This window comes from Schistocerca nitens, chromosome 7 (genome assembly GCF_023898315.1).
Source record: "Schistocerca nitens isolate TAMUIC-IGC-003100 chromosome 7, iqSchNite1.1, whole genome shotgun sequence".
In the NCBI taxonomy this organism is placed as follows: domain Eukaryota; kingdom Metazoa; phylum Arthropoda; class Insecta; order Orthoptera; family Acrididae; genus Schistocerca; species Schistocerca nitens.
Genome location: NC_064620.1, coordinates 339,224,375 through 339,236,631, shown reverse-complemented (window position 1 = coordinate 339,236,631; position 12,257 = coordinate 339,224,375). Strand labels below are relative to the sequence as shown.

At 42.2% G+C, this 12,257-nt stretch overlaps 1 pseudogene; it reads right to left on the bottom strand.

Annotated features, from left to right (window-relative positions):
* Positions 1-4,454: 4,454 nt before the first annotated feature.
* On the bottom strand, positions 4,455-4,572 carry LOC126196026 (5S ribosomal RNA; annotated as a pseudogene).
* Between the last annotated feature and the right edge of the window lie 7,685 nt (positions 4,573-12,257).

The window sequence follows — 12,257 nt, the reverse complement described above, 5'->3', positions numbered from 1 at the left end:
TTTAAATAGTTCAGCATTATAGTACTATAGTGCACCGTATCCAAGAGTCCATAATCACGAACAACGCCTGGACTCATTTGTATTGTGCTATGTTTCATTCGATTATACTGTGCAATTATTTCTGCGGAGGATATCTGTGTATTTGTTTGAGCTGCAAAAATTAAAACTCATCCTCAATTGACCTTTTGTTGTTCTGTTGAGATTCCCCGATACTCGTCTTCAGATGGATGACGCTGAGTGAGTAGTGGCGTATTTTATACCGCCGCATCATGGTCTTGAAGCACTCTCTACTGTGATCAGTTCGGAGGTTGTCCGGGCATCGAGTAGTCCCTCTCAGCAACAAACGATGAAACAGATCCGCGACATTGATCCCCATTTTTGTTTTGTTGGTAATGCCCAGAAAAATCTGGAATATGTATCAGTAACCTTTAAAATATGTTTGAGTCCATTATTCTCATGTGAATATTCCCTCATACCTACAAGATCAACGTGTCGTAAGTCATCCAAACCTTTAGTCATAACATGCCTACGAGCTTATGTTTTGCGTGCTACATTATGCAGTTTTCGAACTACTGTCTCTATGCTTATTCCATTACATCTCTCTCTCTAAGCTCTGAAATAACTGAGACAGCTTCTTTCAAATGAGCAGTATTGCCCCCAGCAGCTGATGCCATGAGCAGTTGTAGGCGGTCAACTATGTCATCGGGGTTTATATACCGACGAGGCTGATTGCTGAATCGCAGTACCATCACCATGCTATACCGACAGACTAATAATAATGATTTTATAACGTCTCTGTGTTTCGCATTGCGTTGGTTTCCTGCTTTCCTGTGTATACCGTTCAATCGTCAACACGTATCCAGATCTTTGGGCGACAATTTTACTGTTTTTGAGAGTTTTAGGAAAATGAGGTACAGCAGAGCTGGTTTCTTTGAAATTCCCTATCTCTGTCTGTATTGTTCTTCATTTAAAGTTATAGTCTGCGTGAGCAACATGTATGGTTTTTCACCAGTGACCCTTAATGTTTTGTCTGTCCTAGCATCGCTGTGACGCTTAATCAAACCGGCAACAGCGTCGTTGTCATCGTCATGTAATTGCGCTGACAGTTCATCGCGAGATTCAGTAACTGGTTTAAACGTTTCTCGCAATGTCTGCTCTCGATCCAAATGTCCTAATGTTAGCAAATGTAACTTCTATTGAGCGGCCTTCCGTGCAGCGATGACCTTGTGCTCAGTTGACATCTTGTTATATACTAAACGGGCAGCTTCACAGGCTGAGTTTTATATACATTTCGATTAACCTTTACTGTTAAGTCGTGTACTTTCTTTATATTTCCGTCAACTTTTACAGCTAAGTTCTACTTTCTTTCTCAGAATGATGTGGTTGTACGTCTATAGTTCGTTAACACTAGCATCTAATTCGTTGATCAGTCTCAGAAGGGTCTGGGCACATTTTCTCGCTCGTTGACTTTACATTCGAGAGATTGAAATTTTTCAACTTTGTACAGATGCATTGTCAACACACACCAATCCTCTCGGGCGGAGTACCTGACATACGTGCAAACTTGTCCACGGCGTGATGTATACTAACTTACTCATCACTTTTTTTCATAGTTATATATACGGAAAATCCTGGACGTTCGGTCTGTACCTACCGTCATTGAGTTTTGCTGATTTATCACTAAGAAGAAACCCGAACTCTATGTGGTTCCTGCAATCTGCACATTTCCTTACAAAACCATTGAGTGACATTTCGGTTCCCACAAATGCCTGGCAAATGTGCTTGAGATTCAAATTGTCTTGTCTAAAAGCTATAATGATACCTGCATTATCCCACACGAAATGTTTTAGTATTCTGGAATATGTATAACTCAAATACCCATATGACAACAAAGGAGAAATATCATAGAATTTGATCTTGGTTTTACTGGTGGGGAAATTTGACTGCTCTGACTGATCGTTGTGTATGTTACACCATCAACACCCTGCAGTATTTTTTGTAGTAACTGGTGCTTGGATTGAAGCAACGCTTTTGAAAATACACATACATGCTCAAAGTGGATTCCACATGGGTGTGTTAGTAGTGACATGAGAACATTTGTTTTGCCATAGTTGGATGAACATACAACTATCACTCTTACGTTATCTGGTAAGAGTATCCCATTCTTCTTCTTCTTCTGGTCTTCTTCCACACCATCACAGGACTAGTCACTTACAACGAAGTCCTGATGCTTCACTCACCGAGCCATGATACCGTCTAACAGATTTTGGTACGTAATGGGTAATTACAGAAAAATGAACGCTTGTAATAATAATATATGTTGCCACTATAGTGCAGTCATCATACTGACTGGGCAACAATGCAACACCTTACATTATATAACGACAGGATAGCTAAATAAGATAAAACAATAAAGACGTGTGATTTTATATACAGATTACATTTCAGCAATATACATAGGTTACATAGGTTCAGCAATATTTGTTGATGACAACTGACAAATACAACTGATTCATTTTTTACAGTATTTACCGAATATGTGTTCTTGTATGGAGTAAATTCTACATTTATTTCTTCTGAAACAGATGTGTGTTCCTTTAGCTTATTCTTTTGACACCATACTGATGCACAGTTCTAAATCATCTGCGCACACACTATACATATGGAGATAGTTCACGATGTCTTTACACACAGTTTGAACACATGGCAGCCCACAGTTCAGTAGTTCCAGCACAGGGGACAGCGCCATCCATAGGCCAAACAAGTTTCTAACGATGGAGTGTTGTAAATAATTGGATGAATCTCGAGATCTCACCAAGAGTGTCATACCACTGTACAGTGATGTTATAGATTGTGTCAGACCAGCATAGTAAATGTCCAAAGATGGAGAATAGTCAGAGATCACCTGTTGGTTGATGCAGTGTTCTGAATGACACAGTTCATCCCATTCCAACTCTGTAAACCACACTTTTAACACTTTTTGATGCATTTTCAATCTCTAATGCAACAAGCCAGTCGCTATCCACTGATGCTTCTATACCAATAGTTAAGTGCTTTCAAAGACTAGCTGTTAAATTATAAGCTGAAATGAAAAGCAGTAGAACTCTGGGAGGAATCAGCAGCTTCTCATCCACCACATCGACACTCTGTCCTTGTAGTAACACATGTGGTGTAGGGCTTCTCAGACTTTGGGACGTGCTGGGTGTCTTCATTACTCAAATCAGTGAGTGGGATGGATAACAGCAGCTCGTTTTCCTGCTCCAAGATGCTGGTCAGATGTGCTACAGGATCCCATGGTGGTGCTACCGTTGCTGGCTCTGACTGGCCAGTTTGCTGCAAGCCCTGATGAACCAATTGTAGCTGCTGCTGGTCCAGACATGCTGGATGTCACTACCAATCCAAACACAATGACATGAAGTTGAACAAAGAAAGGTAACTTGACAAAGAAAAGGAGGGGCCACTACTTGAGATAGTAGCAACAACGACATGTAATGAGTACTTACTTATACATTTCTTTTGTGGTGGAGAGGCAGACGAGAATTTAGGCTGCTGTTGATGTTGCATGGTACTTCTTCGTCCAGAGACTGATTGCGACTGAGATCTGTGAGCTACAACATCTGCCTTATATCTCTTACATCATGAGCACATGAGCAGATTGACTTAGCAGTATTTCTGGATCAATTCCCACTCAGGTATTCGCCTTGGAAGGAAATCCTGTATGCACCAGTATCCCGCAGGGTAAGGCCAGGGTGTTTCTCAGATAAATGCTGCTTTGTTTGTGGTTCAGTCTGACTGCGACCGACAACGTTTGTGGACCCAGCAGTGGCACATGACAGGAAGTGGGCACTTAAGAGAGAGAGAGAAGGAAAGAGAAGAAGGGAAGGAGAGCACGAGTGTCGACTGGAATTTCTGAGGTAACAATATTAATCAGCGCTGCCACCTGACGCTTTGTTTGGGGATTAGCATATCTTCCTGTCTGCTTAACGCACACGCCAGCTGCCAGTGCAGCAGCCGGCAGCGGTAGTGGGAATGCAGGAAGCGGCCAGCATGTCCGCCCTGCGGTCGATGCGAAAACGGGATCGAGAGATTTTTAATGGTATTTATGGTGAGTGTTTCATAACAGTATTTGTTGCACGAGCAGAAAAAAAGCAATCTATTCAGTTACCACTTTACAATGTATTTTATGAGACCTGCATCTTCTGAAACAACAGAGAATCAAGAGGAAGAGAGATCCAACCCCTGCAAATTCAAAGAACTCCGTCTTGAGGCCACAAGTGGCCCATCGGGACCGTCCGACCGCCGTGTCATCCTCAGATGAGGATGCGGATAGGAGGGGTGTGTGGTCAGCACACCGTTCTCCCGGTCGTTATGATGGATTTCATTGACCGGAGCCGCTACTATTCAGTCGAGTAGCTCCTCAATTGGCATCATGAGGCTGAGCTGACCCCGAAAAATGGTAACAACGCATGGTGGCCCAGATGGTCACCCATCCAAGTGCCGGCCACGCCCGACAACGCTTAACTTCGGTGATCTGACGGGAACCAGTGTATCCACTGTGGCACGGCCGTTGTCTCCCAGGAACTTCAGTTCTAGAAATAAACATCCTTTACTATGTAACTGGATATTTTGTCATGAGATCCTTCCTCTCCAGCACAGACTGAGACCTTTTCCCACCAACTTTTCTCTGGGTAGGAAGGGGGAAGTGAGGGAGGAGAGAGCTTGGGGGGTTCTCAGAAAAAAGATTATCCCTAGTGTGTAATAAAACAACCCACAGGGGATCATAAACCACATAGCTGAACAACAGGTTAAGTGGGGGGGGGGGGAGGGGGACCTAAATCAATCAACTTTGCCCCCCAGTGTATGGATCACCCACTAACAAAAACTTCGCCCTACTACTTTCCTTATGTCTTTTACTACCAGGCGATTGTATTCTTTCGACTATAGAAGTCTTTCAAGAAGTTTTAACATTAAGAGTGTATTCCACACACCTCCTAGGATTAGGGCACTAGTCAGCTCTACTAAATATTATTTGGGCGTTAGGAATCCTGATACATACAAAATTCCATGTCAGTTTGGGAAAGCTTACATTGGGCATTCGGTTCGCACTGTTCGAGACACAGCATGGAATACTGCCGTCACACGAGGCTACAACAGCCTGAAAAAGCGGCAACGGAACATTGTTTAAACGAGGGATATGGGGCAAAATTTGATAGGAGTCTGAACTGTCTCGCATCAAAACACATTCTCTGTCGTGGCCAATCCAAGAGTTTGAAAATAGAGTGCGACACACCATTGACACCAAGGTGGCGCAATCAGCTGAGTCTTGGGTGCAACAAATGTGGCGGGCGACGGATGCAGTGTATGCGGTACGGAGATCTATGTAGAACGACGATTTTCAGCCTTGGTATCAGTTTTCAGCGGGACTCGGTAGCAACAGCAGCCTTCTCCTGAGGATAGCGGACAGCTGTATAGCCGAAACACCGAGTCCTGTTGGTTTTAGGATCCGGCAGCAAACTCGTGGAAAATATTAAGTAGTACAGCTAGTAATGGTTTCATTTCATTTATACTAAGGGATTTTGTCTCTTACAATAATTTAAAAATAACAAACTCACTCTTTAAGATAAGGGATACGTAACCATACTTGAGCTAGTAAAGGCGTTGGATCAGTAATTGATTACAACTTGGTGAATGATAAGCTAGCGGAGCAAGTAAGGGATACAAAATTTTGTAGATGACAAGATATGGGAGCACATCATTTTTTTGTAATCTCCAGAATAGACCTTTTTACAACATGGAATAAAACTACAAAAAAGATAGTAACCATAAAGATCAAAGCGCTTAAAAACTAAAATCGATTGAAGAGGACAGCCTCAAATATCTGTACCAAAGGAGATTAAACAAATACTAGCAAACTTACAAACTAAAGATGATATAGAAGAAGAATGGCAAAATCTAATGAATGTGGTGGTCTAGCAGATAGAAAAAGTAGTAGGAGAAGCTACCTGTAACAAGAAAGCATGCAAGAAAAAGAAAAGGCCTGAAATTTTGGAATCTGCGAGTGCTGTAATGCGTATACCATATGTGTCGTAATAGCATAATGTAAAACATATAGAATGCCTTGTTAGATGTAAGAGGGAGACTGATTACCTTAATCTTACAAGGATAAGTAAATATATGTAGTACGAGGTATGGAACGGAATTTGAGACTACATTGAAGATTTCTTGGTAGAGAGAACGTAACATGTCAAGTTGGATGGAAAGTCATCGACAGATGTAGAAACAACTTCAGGCATGTCCCATGGAAGTATAAAATAGTGTTCTTTACGAAAGGCAAAAGATAATATCTAATGGCTACTATATCAAAAATAATATTAATGTGTTAATTGTGCAGGGTCAGGATCTAACTACTAACTTTGCAACATGGCGTCTTCTGGATTGTGGGTATACGCAGAAGCCAGTAAGAAAAGTAAATAAACGTCTGACACGTTACGTCACAGAGAAACTACGCGATTGCACGATTCAGGCTTTCACAGCATCTGCGAGTGACGTGTCATATCACCATCCCTCTGTCTACAGATTAGCTGCACGTAATTCTATCTTGTGGTCAACGCGCGGATATTTTGTTAAAAGTGATTGAATAAATTAGAAGATTGCTGGATTTCGAATATTTAGCTGGCAGGATCGCGAAGTTCCTACCTGATGGGTTGGTTGCGCTGTTTAGCCTACCGCCGAGATGCTACAGATTCTATCCCTGGCGACTGACAGAGATGGATAGCTGTCAATAGGATCATGTAAATTTAAAAGAAACACGATCATACAATGGATAATGGCTTATTAAATAAAAATTGACCAACTAAGGATCAACGTATGGACACCGTAATTCACACAGGCATGTTTACAGTGGGATTCATCAAACTATAAAGGAAACAAAGTCACTATAACAATCTGGTTTATTTCCAAATGACGTCAAAATCTTTTACCCACCGAATTAAACAATACAAACAATTAATGAGTGAACACAGCCTTGGGTACATGAAACAATGACTATCAACCTGTTTTGTGTATACAGCCAATGATTGGAGAAAATGTTAATGAATTGGAGAAAGATCATGGAAAGGGATGAACGAACAGTACTTTCACCTGAGCACTTGGTGGTTACAACTGCAAGGGACATTTAATAAGTAATTTCAGGATTGGTTACAAAATCGTACTTTTCACCATAGTCTCTGTTCAATGCGGCGACCTTACGCCGCCTTACTGGCAGGGTCTGTATGCCTGCATGGTACCACTCTACTGATTGACGTCGGAGTCAACGTCATGCTGCACCAATAACTTCGCCATCATCCATGTACTGTATCACGCGCAGTGCATCCTTCATTGGGCTGAAGGGATGGAATCTCTTTTAGGCAGCGAGGAACTCATTGGGCACACATCTCTCACTACACCAAATGGTGGACGAGCGTGTCAGCACCACCAACAGAGACGTCCAGTTGAGCATCAAGGTGTTTGATTTTGATCCGTCGATCATCTCGAATGAAAGTGTCCACAGGTTGTAACATTGCAGGTTTCACAACTGTGTACAGCCGGCTGGAAAGCGGCTGATCGGGCGGGTTTGCACAACGTTATTGCGATAAGGACAGGCGCCTTGCCCAACGACTCACCGTGCTTTTGTTCACTGACAGATCTACGTAGACATTCTACAAGTGCCTCTGAATATCTGCTATGCTCTGGTTTTCCGCCAAAAGAAACTCATTGACAGCTCTCTGCTTGGAATGTAACTCCGTTTCAGACGCCATTTTGAAGGCTAGTTGTAGCGTCGCCAGCAACTGACACTTAATGAAACTATAAGAGCTGAAGCTGGAATATTGCACGATGTTCCACAACAAATTCTGCATTTTTTCCGCCGAAATTGGGCGAGAAAAAACAATGTGTTGCATTACTTATTGATCACCTGTCGTAGCTGCCAATGAAAATTAGGCTAGCGAAACGAGACCCTGAGGCAAATTAACTGATTTTACATTCGCCTTGTCTCTTTGGATGCAAAGACGGATCATTCTTACCACCCTAAGGATGTATGAGGGCAGAAAACAGCTCCAGTAGTGGTTGATAATTCTTTCACTTGACCTCTATGTTTTAGTCAGAAACACTGAGTAGTGTCAGGCATTCTCTGACTGACCTTTCCTCATTTTTTATCTTTCTGATATGCTGATATAATGAATAACTCGATCTCTCACCTTCAGATCGATCCAGTCTTTCTTTGATTTAACAACAGAGTAATAGCAGTGATTGTAAGACCAGATCATCTTCTTCTTCTCTAATGAAGCATATGGGCTTATTTGACTCTGCTGTGAAACACAGTTTTGGCCAGCACGCGACCATTTGGCTCGCGCGACCCCTGGAGTGCAGGGCCCGGAGCAGAAAATGGCGAATGACACCACAGGTAGTCCTGGCACAGTGCATTCAGTCTGGTAACGCAGCGCTCTTTCACCAGCCAAGGAACAATACTGGAAGGCTCACCTCCCACTAAGATGGGACCGTAGCGAATCTTCCCATCACTTCTTTCTGGACACCACTCCCACGAACTGCTTTTTAAGCCTCGTTACCAGCCAAATCTGCAGAAGACGGATGTGAGGGGCCCACATTTCTATGGACGCCTCTCTTTTCCCTCGGTCAGAAAGCACATAGAACATTCCGAAAAACGTCCTGTGTGTCGTTTGTTACCAACAGGCGCAGAGGTGACTAGCGAGCGCTGCGACAAGCGGATGGGAGGAATTTCACCACCCACAGGAATATAGCAACGTTCTGAGAACTGTAAAAACAGAGTACCGTTTCAGAACTTTTTTTTATGAGAAATGACCAACCATTGTCTGACGAAAATACTTTAAGTTTATGAAGGAGGCCCAAGGCCCAGAATTATCAGTACAGAGCAGGCCGGCGGCACCGGATTGGACGCTACGTTCTTTACAGTTCATGGCTGGAATAAAACCAGAAACACTACGGGCAGAACCTAAGAAAAATCTTATCATTGACGGACTAAGTTTTCTAGCGTGAAATCTCACGCGAAGCAAACCATGGGAGCGCGGATTGGACACTCTTCGTCTCTCTTAGTGGTCAGCACCTCACTTCGCTTCGCATTTTGATACAATACACGTCGTCTGACTCCACCTCAGACTTCACATGCAGGGAACGCAAATGGTCGTGGACTTTGAGATAGGCGAAGGCGACATCTGCAACGTCACGGATATCAGCCGGAATTCTACTGACCTCAAGCTAAAAGTCTTCACTCATCTCGCCTGCTCACAGTTACAGTACGGTGTATTACGTAGCAATAAAGTTAGAACGTTGCGAAATTAAGTAATTTCACTTAGGCTCATCTGAACTGAATTCACAGGCATAGTAACTATCTTTCCTTTTCTCGCTCATGCAGTCACTGTATACACGCAACTCTTATTTAATGAATCTGTTAGCAAGTGGTTCATCATTTTCACTAACTATGTTTCCTTTTCTCGTTCATGCAGTCACTGTATTCACTCAATTCTTTTTCAATGAATCTGTTAGCAAGTGGTTCATCATTTTCACGCATATCCTCGTCAGATAGAATTCCCAGAGCGGAGGGCTTTTTTGTGATCAAGTCCACATATCACCTGAATGTTGTTGGAGTATGTGTAACAAAACACTGTAATGTTTGCTGTTAATCTGTGCCTACACAATAACGTGTAATAAATTTCAGATTTACCTGGACCATACTTACAATTTCCCTCTCATCAAATTAATCAATATAATAACTATAGAAATGTCTATATTTCAAATTCATGCCAAATTGTCATTAAAATTTCGTTAAATTCAACTCCATCACGTAACTTCTTCAAGCATTAGTAATTCAAGGAGTGATCTAGCTCTCAGTAGGTCCATTTGGTGCAGACCAGGATGCTCACATGCGGCATTTGGCCACGTCTTGCTCTGCAGCTCTAAGGTGCCTTCAGAAGAAATTCTCTTTACAACGTCCCTCTAGTAAGTGTGCATCACAGCGCTATGTCCCTCCAGCAAGTGCTCCCTTATTCTCCTCAACAAAATTTAATGGGCTCTGCAAGTGTCGGAATCTCACCAGCCAATTACAACAATTGTGAGTTCCAACCAATGATAAACGTATGCCCTACTTTTGTGGATTTTGTTGGGTTTAACCAGTGAGATATATTTTTCCACTGACATGAATAAGAAGACAGAAAATCTCCCCCACTATTTAACAAGTTTCAGCTTGCAGCCAACACGAAGAAGGTCATGTAGACATGTATGGGAACCCTTCCCTGCTACCAAAATAATTACTATGAGGTCTCTATAGAACTCCTTATTAAAATTTATGCAAACATTCCAGCTGGCTTCATATGGGTTTAATGGCTGCTGCCATTCTCTCCTGCCTTTTAGATTTTGATCTCTGCTAAAAAGTATTCCCTTCACTTCTAGCACAATGAAGCTTTATGGCTTGCTGGCTGTCCTCACTCCACTCCTCTGCTAGGCTTGGCGAGGAAATTGCTCTTCCTTGTGCATTACCTGTTCAAGACTGATTTTCAGCAGGAGAAAAATCTTTGCTACTAATGATATTCTCTCAAGTACATCTTCTCTTTCACCACCCAGGTAAAAGATATAAAATAAATATGAAGATCATGTCATTTTTCAATTCTCCCACTTCACAGTACAGTATGTAATGGTAGAGATGCACAACACATGTATAACGAACATAATTTGGATCATCTTAATCTAGTACACTCTATTTTCCTCCAACTACAACAACGGCTCAGAGTAGGAGGGTTGATTCTGGTTTTCTATGGATGTGCACTAGTGTTTGTGATCAGTATGCATGAATGCATACATCATAGAACAGTTTGTGCAACAAGTAGGAGGATTGCCATGGGCAGCAGCTCCTGTAGAGCACACAAATCAGACCTGAATTATTCTGCTGTATGAATTTGTGAAGCATGAAATTTGAAAATGATTAAATATTCAAATTTATTTTAAATTGTGGTAAGTCCTTTGGCTTATTTCCTTTCATATTTGATATATGAAAGGCCGATATGGATGAATGTGATTATGTTGGTTTTATGCAGTAAATCCATCTCCTCTTCTTAACGTTCTTTGATCTAATCTGGTGCCGGTTACGTCACCTGGTTGACCTTAAGCACTGAGATGCGCTGAAGATACAGGACAGGAGAGTCACAAGAGTGGATAGCCAAAACCGACCTCCTGAGGGCCAGGGAGCATGTCCTTCAAAGAACTGCTAGTGGAGCGATCGACAGGTAGCAGCTACCCTCGAATTCTCTTGGGGAAAGTCGCCTTGGCTAGAGTCCTGCTGGCACCCAGCATATTTTACAGTTTATTGCACATATCCTCTTTGGTTGTATGAGCTGAAAACATTCATTCCAGATGACAGAATTCTGCCTGGTAGAGCTGGGAATCTGGGCCATGATAAGAAAGGTATATTCAGCTGATAAACATCTCCCAGCTGCCAAACCAACGTAACAAAACAGCTGTGATATATTACAGGTTCGAAAGATACCTAAGCACAGACTGAAGCACAGTTTTTTAGCTTTCCTGACGGCCTGTGATGTGAGAGGACACAGATTTATTTAATTACTGTGGCGTCAGAAGGACGTAACATGTTGTGTGAATTTCTAGTAAAAGTGAGGAAAAGCGGAGATTATTGGTATTTAACGTTTCGCCTCTTTTAGCAGGAGATATTGTTACAAAGAAACAGTTACGACCCTGGCGGACCTGTGTAACTTTAAGAGGACTGGTTGCCGAACATTTTGGTGGAAATTAGTGAGCAAACAGTTCACTGCTGACTAGAAATTACATATTTCATCTCTGGTCTTGACGTTAATCACATCTGCACTTTGCAGGCTTCACTCTCATCTGGAGCAGCAGACGCCACTAACAGAATGGGATCCAGTGTTTGAGTCGTCAGCACAGCATTTTGTAACACTTACGTTCGATATGAACTACACATGTTTCATCTATCTTATGTGTTTTCTTGTGCTGAATGTGATATTTGTCTCACTACGTTCTTCGGTTCAGCCTCTATATACATATTTGTTCCCATTTTCTGTGATAACCTCTCATCCAAATTTCATCTTGGCCTGTACACATCTTCTGTTCGGGCACATGCTAAATTCCTTGGTGTCCACCTCAACAACGAACTCTCGCGGACGCGACATGGTGCGTACCTCATCGACAAAGTGGATAACACTGTGAATATCTTGCGA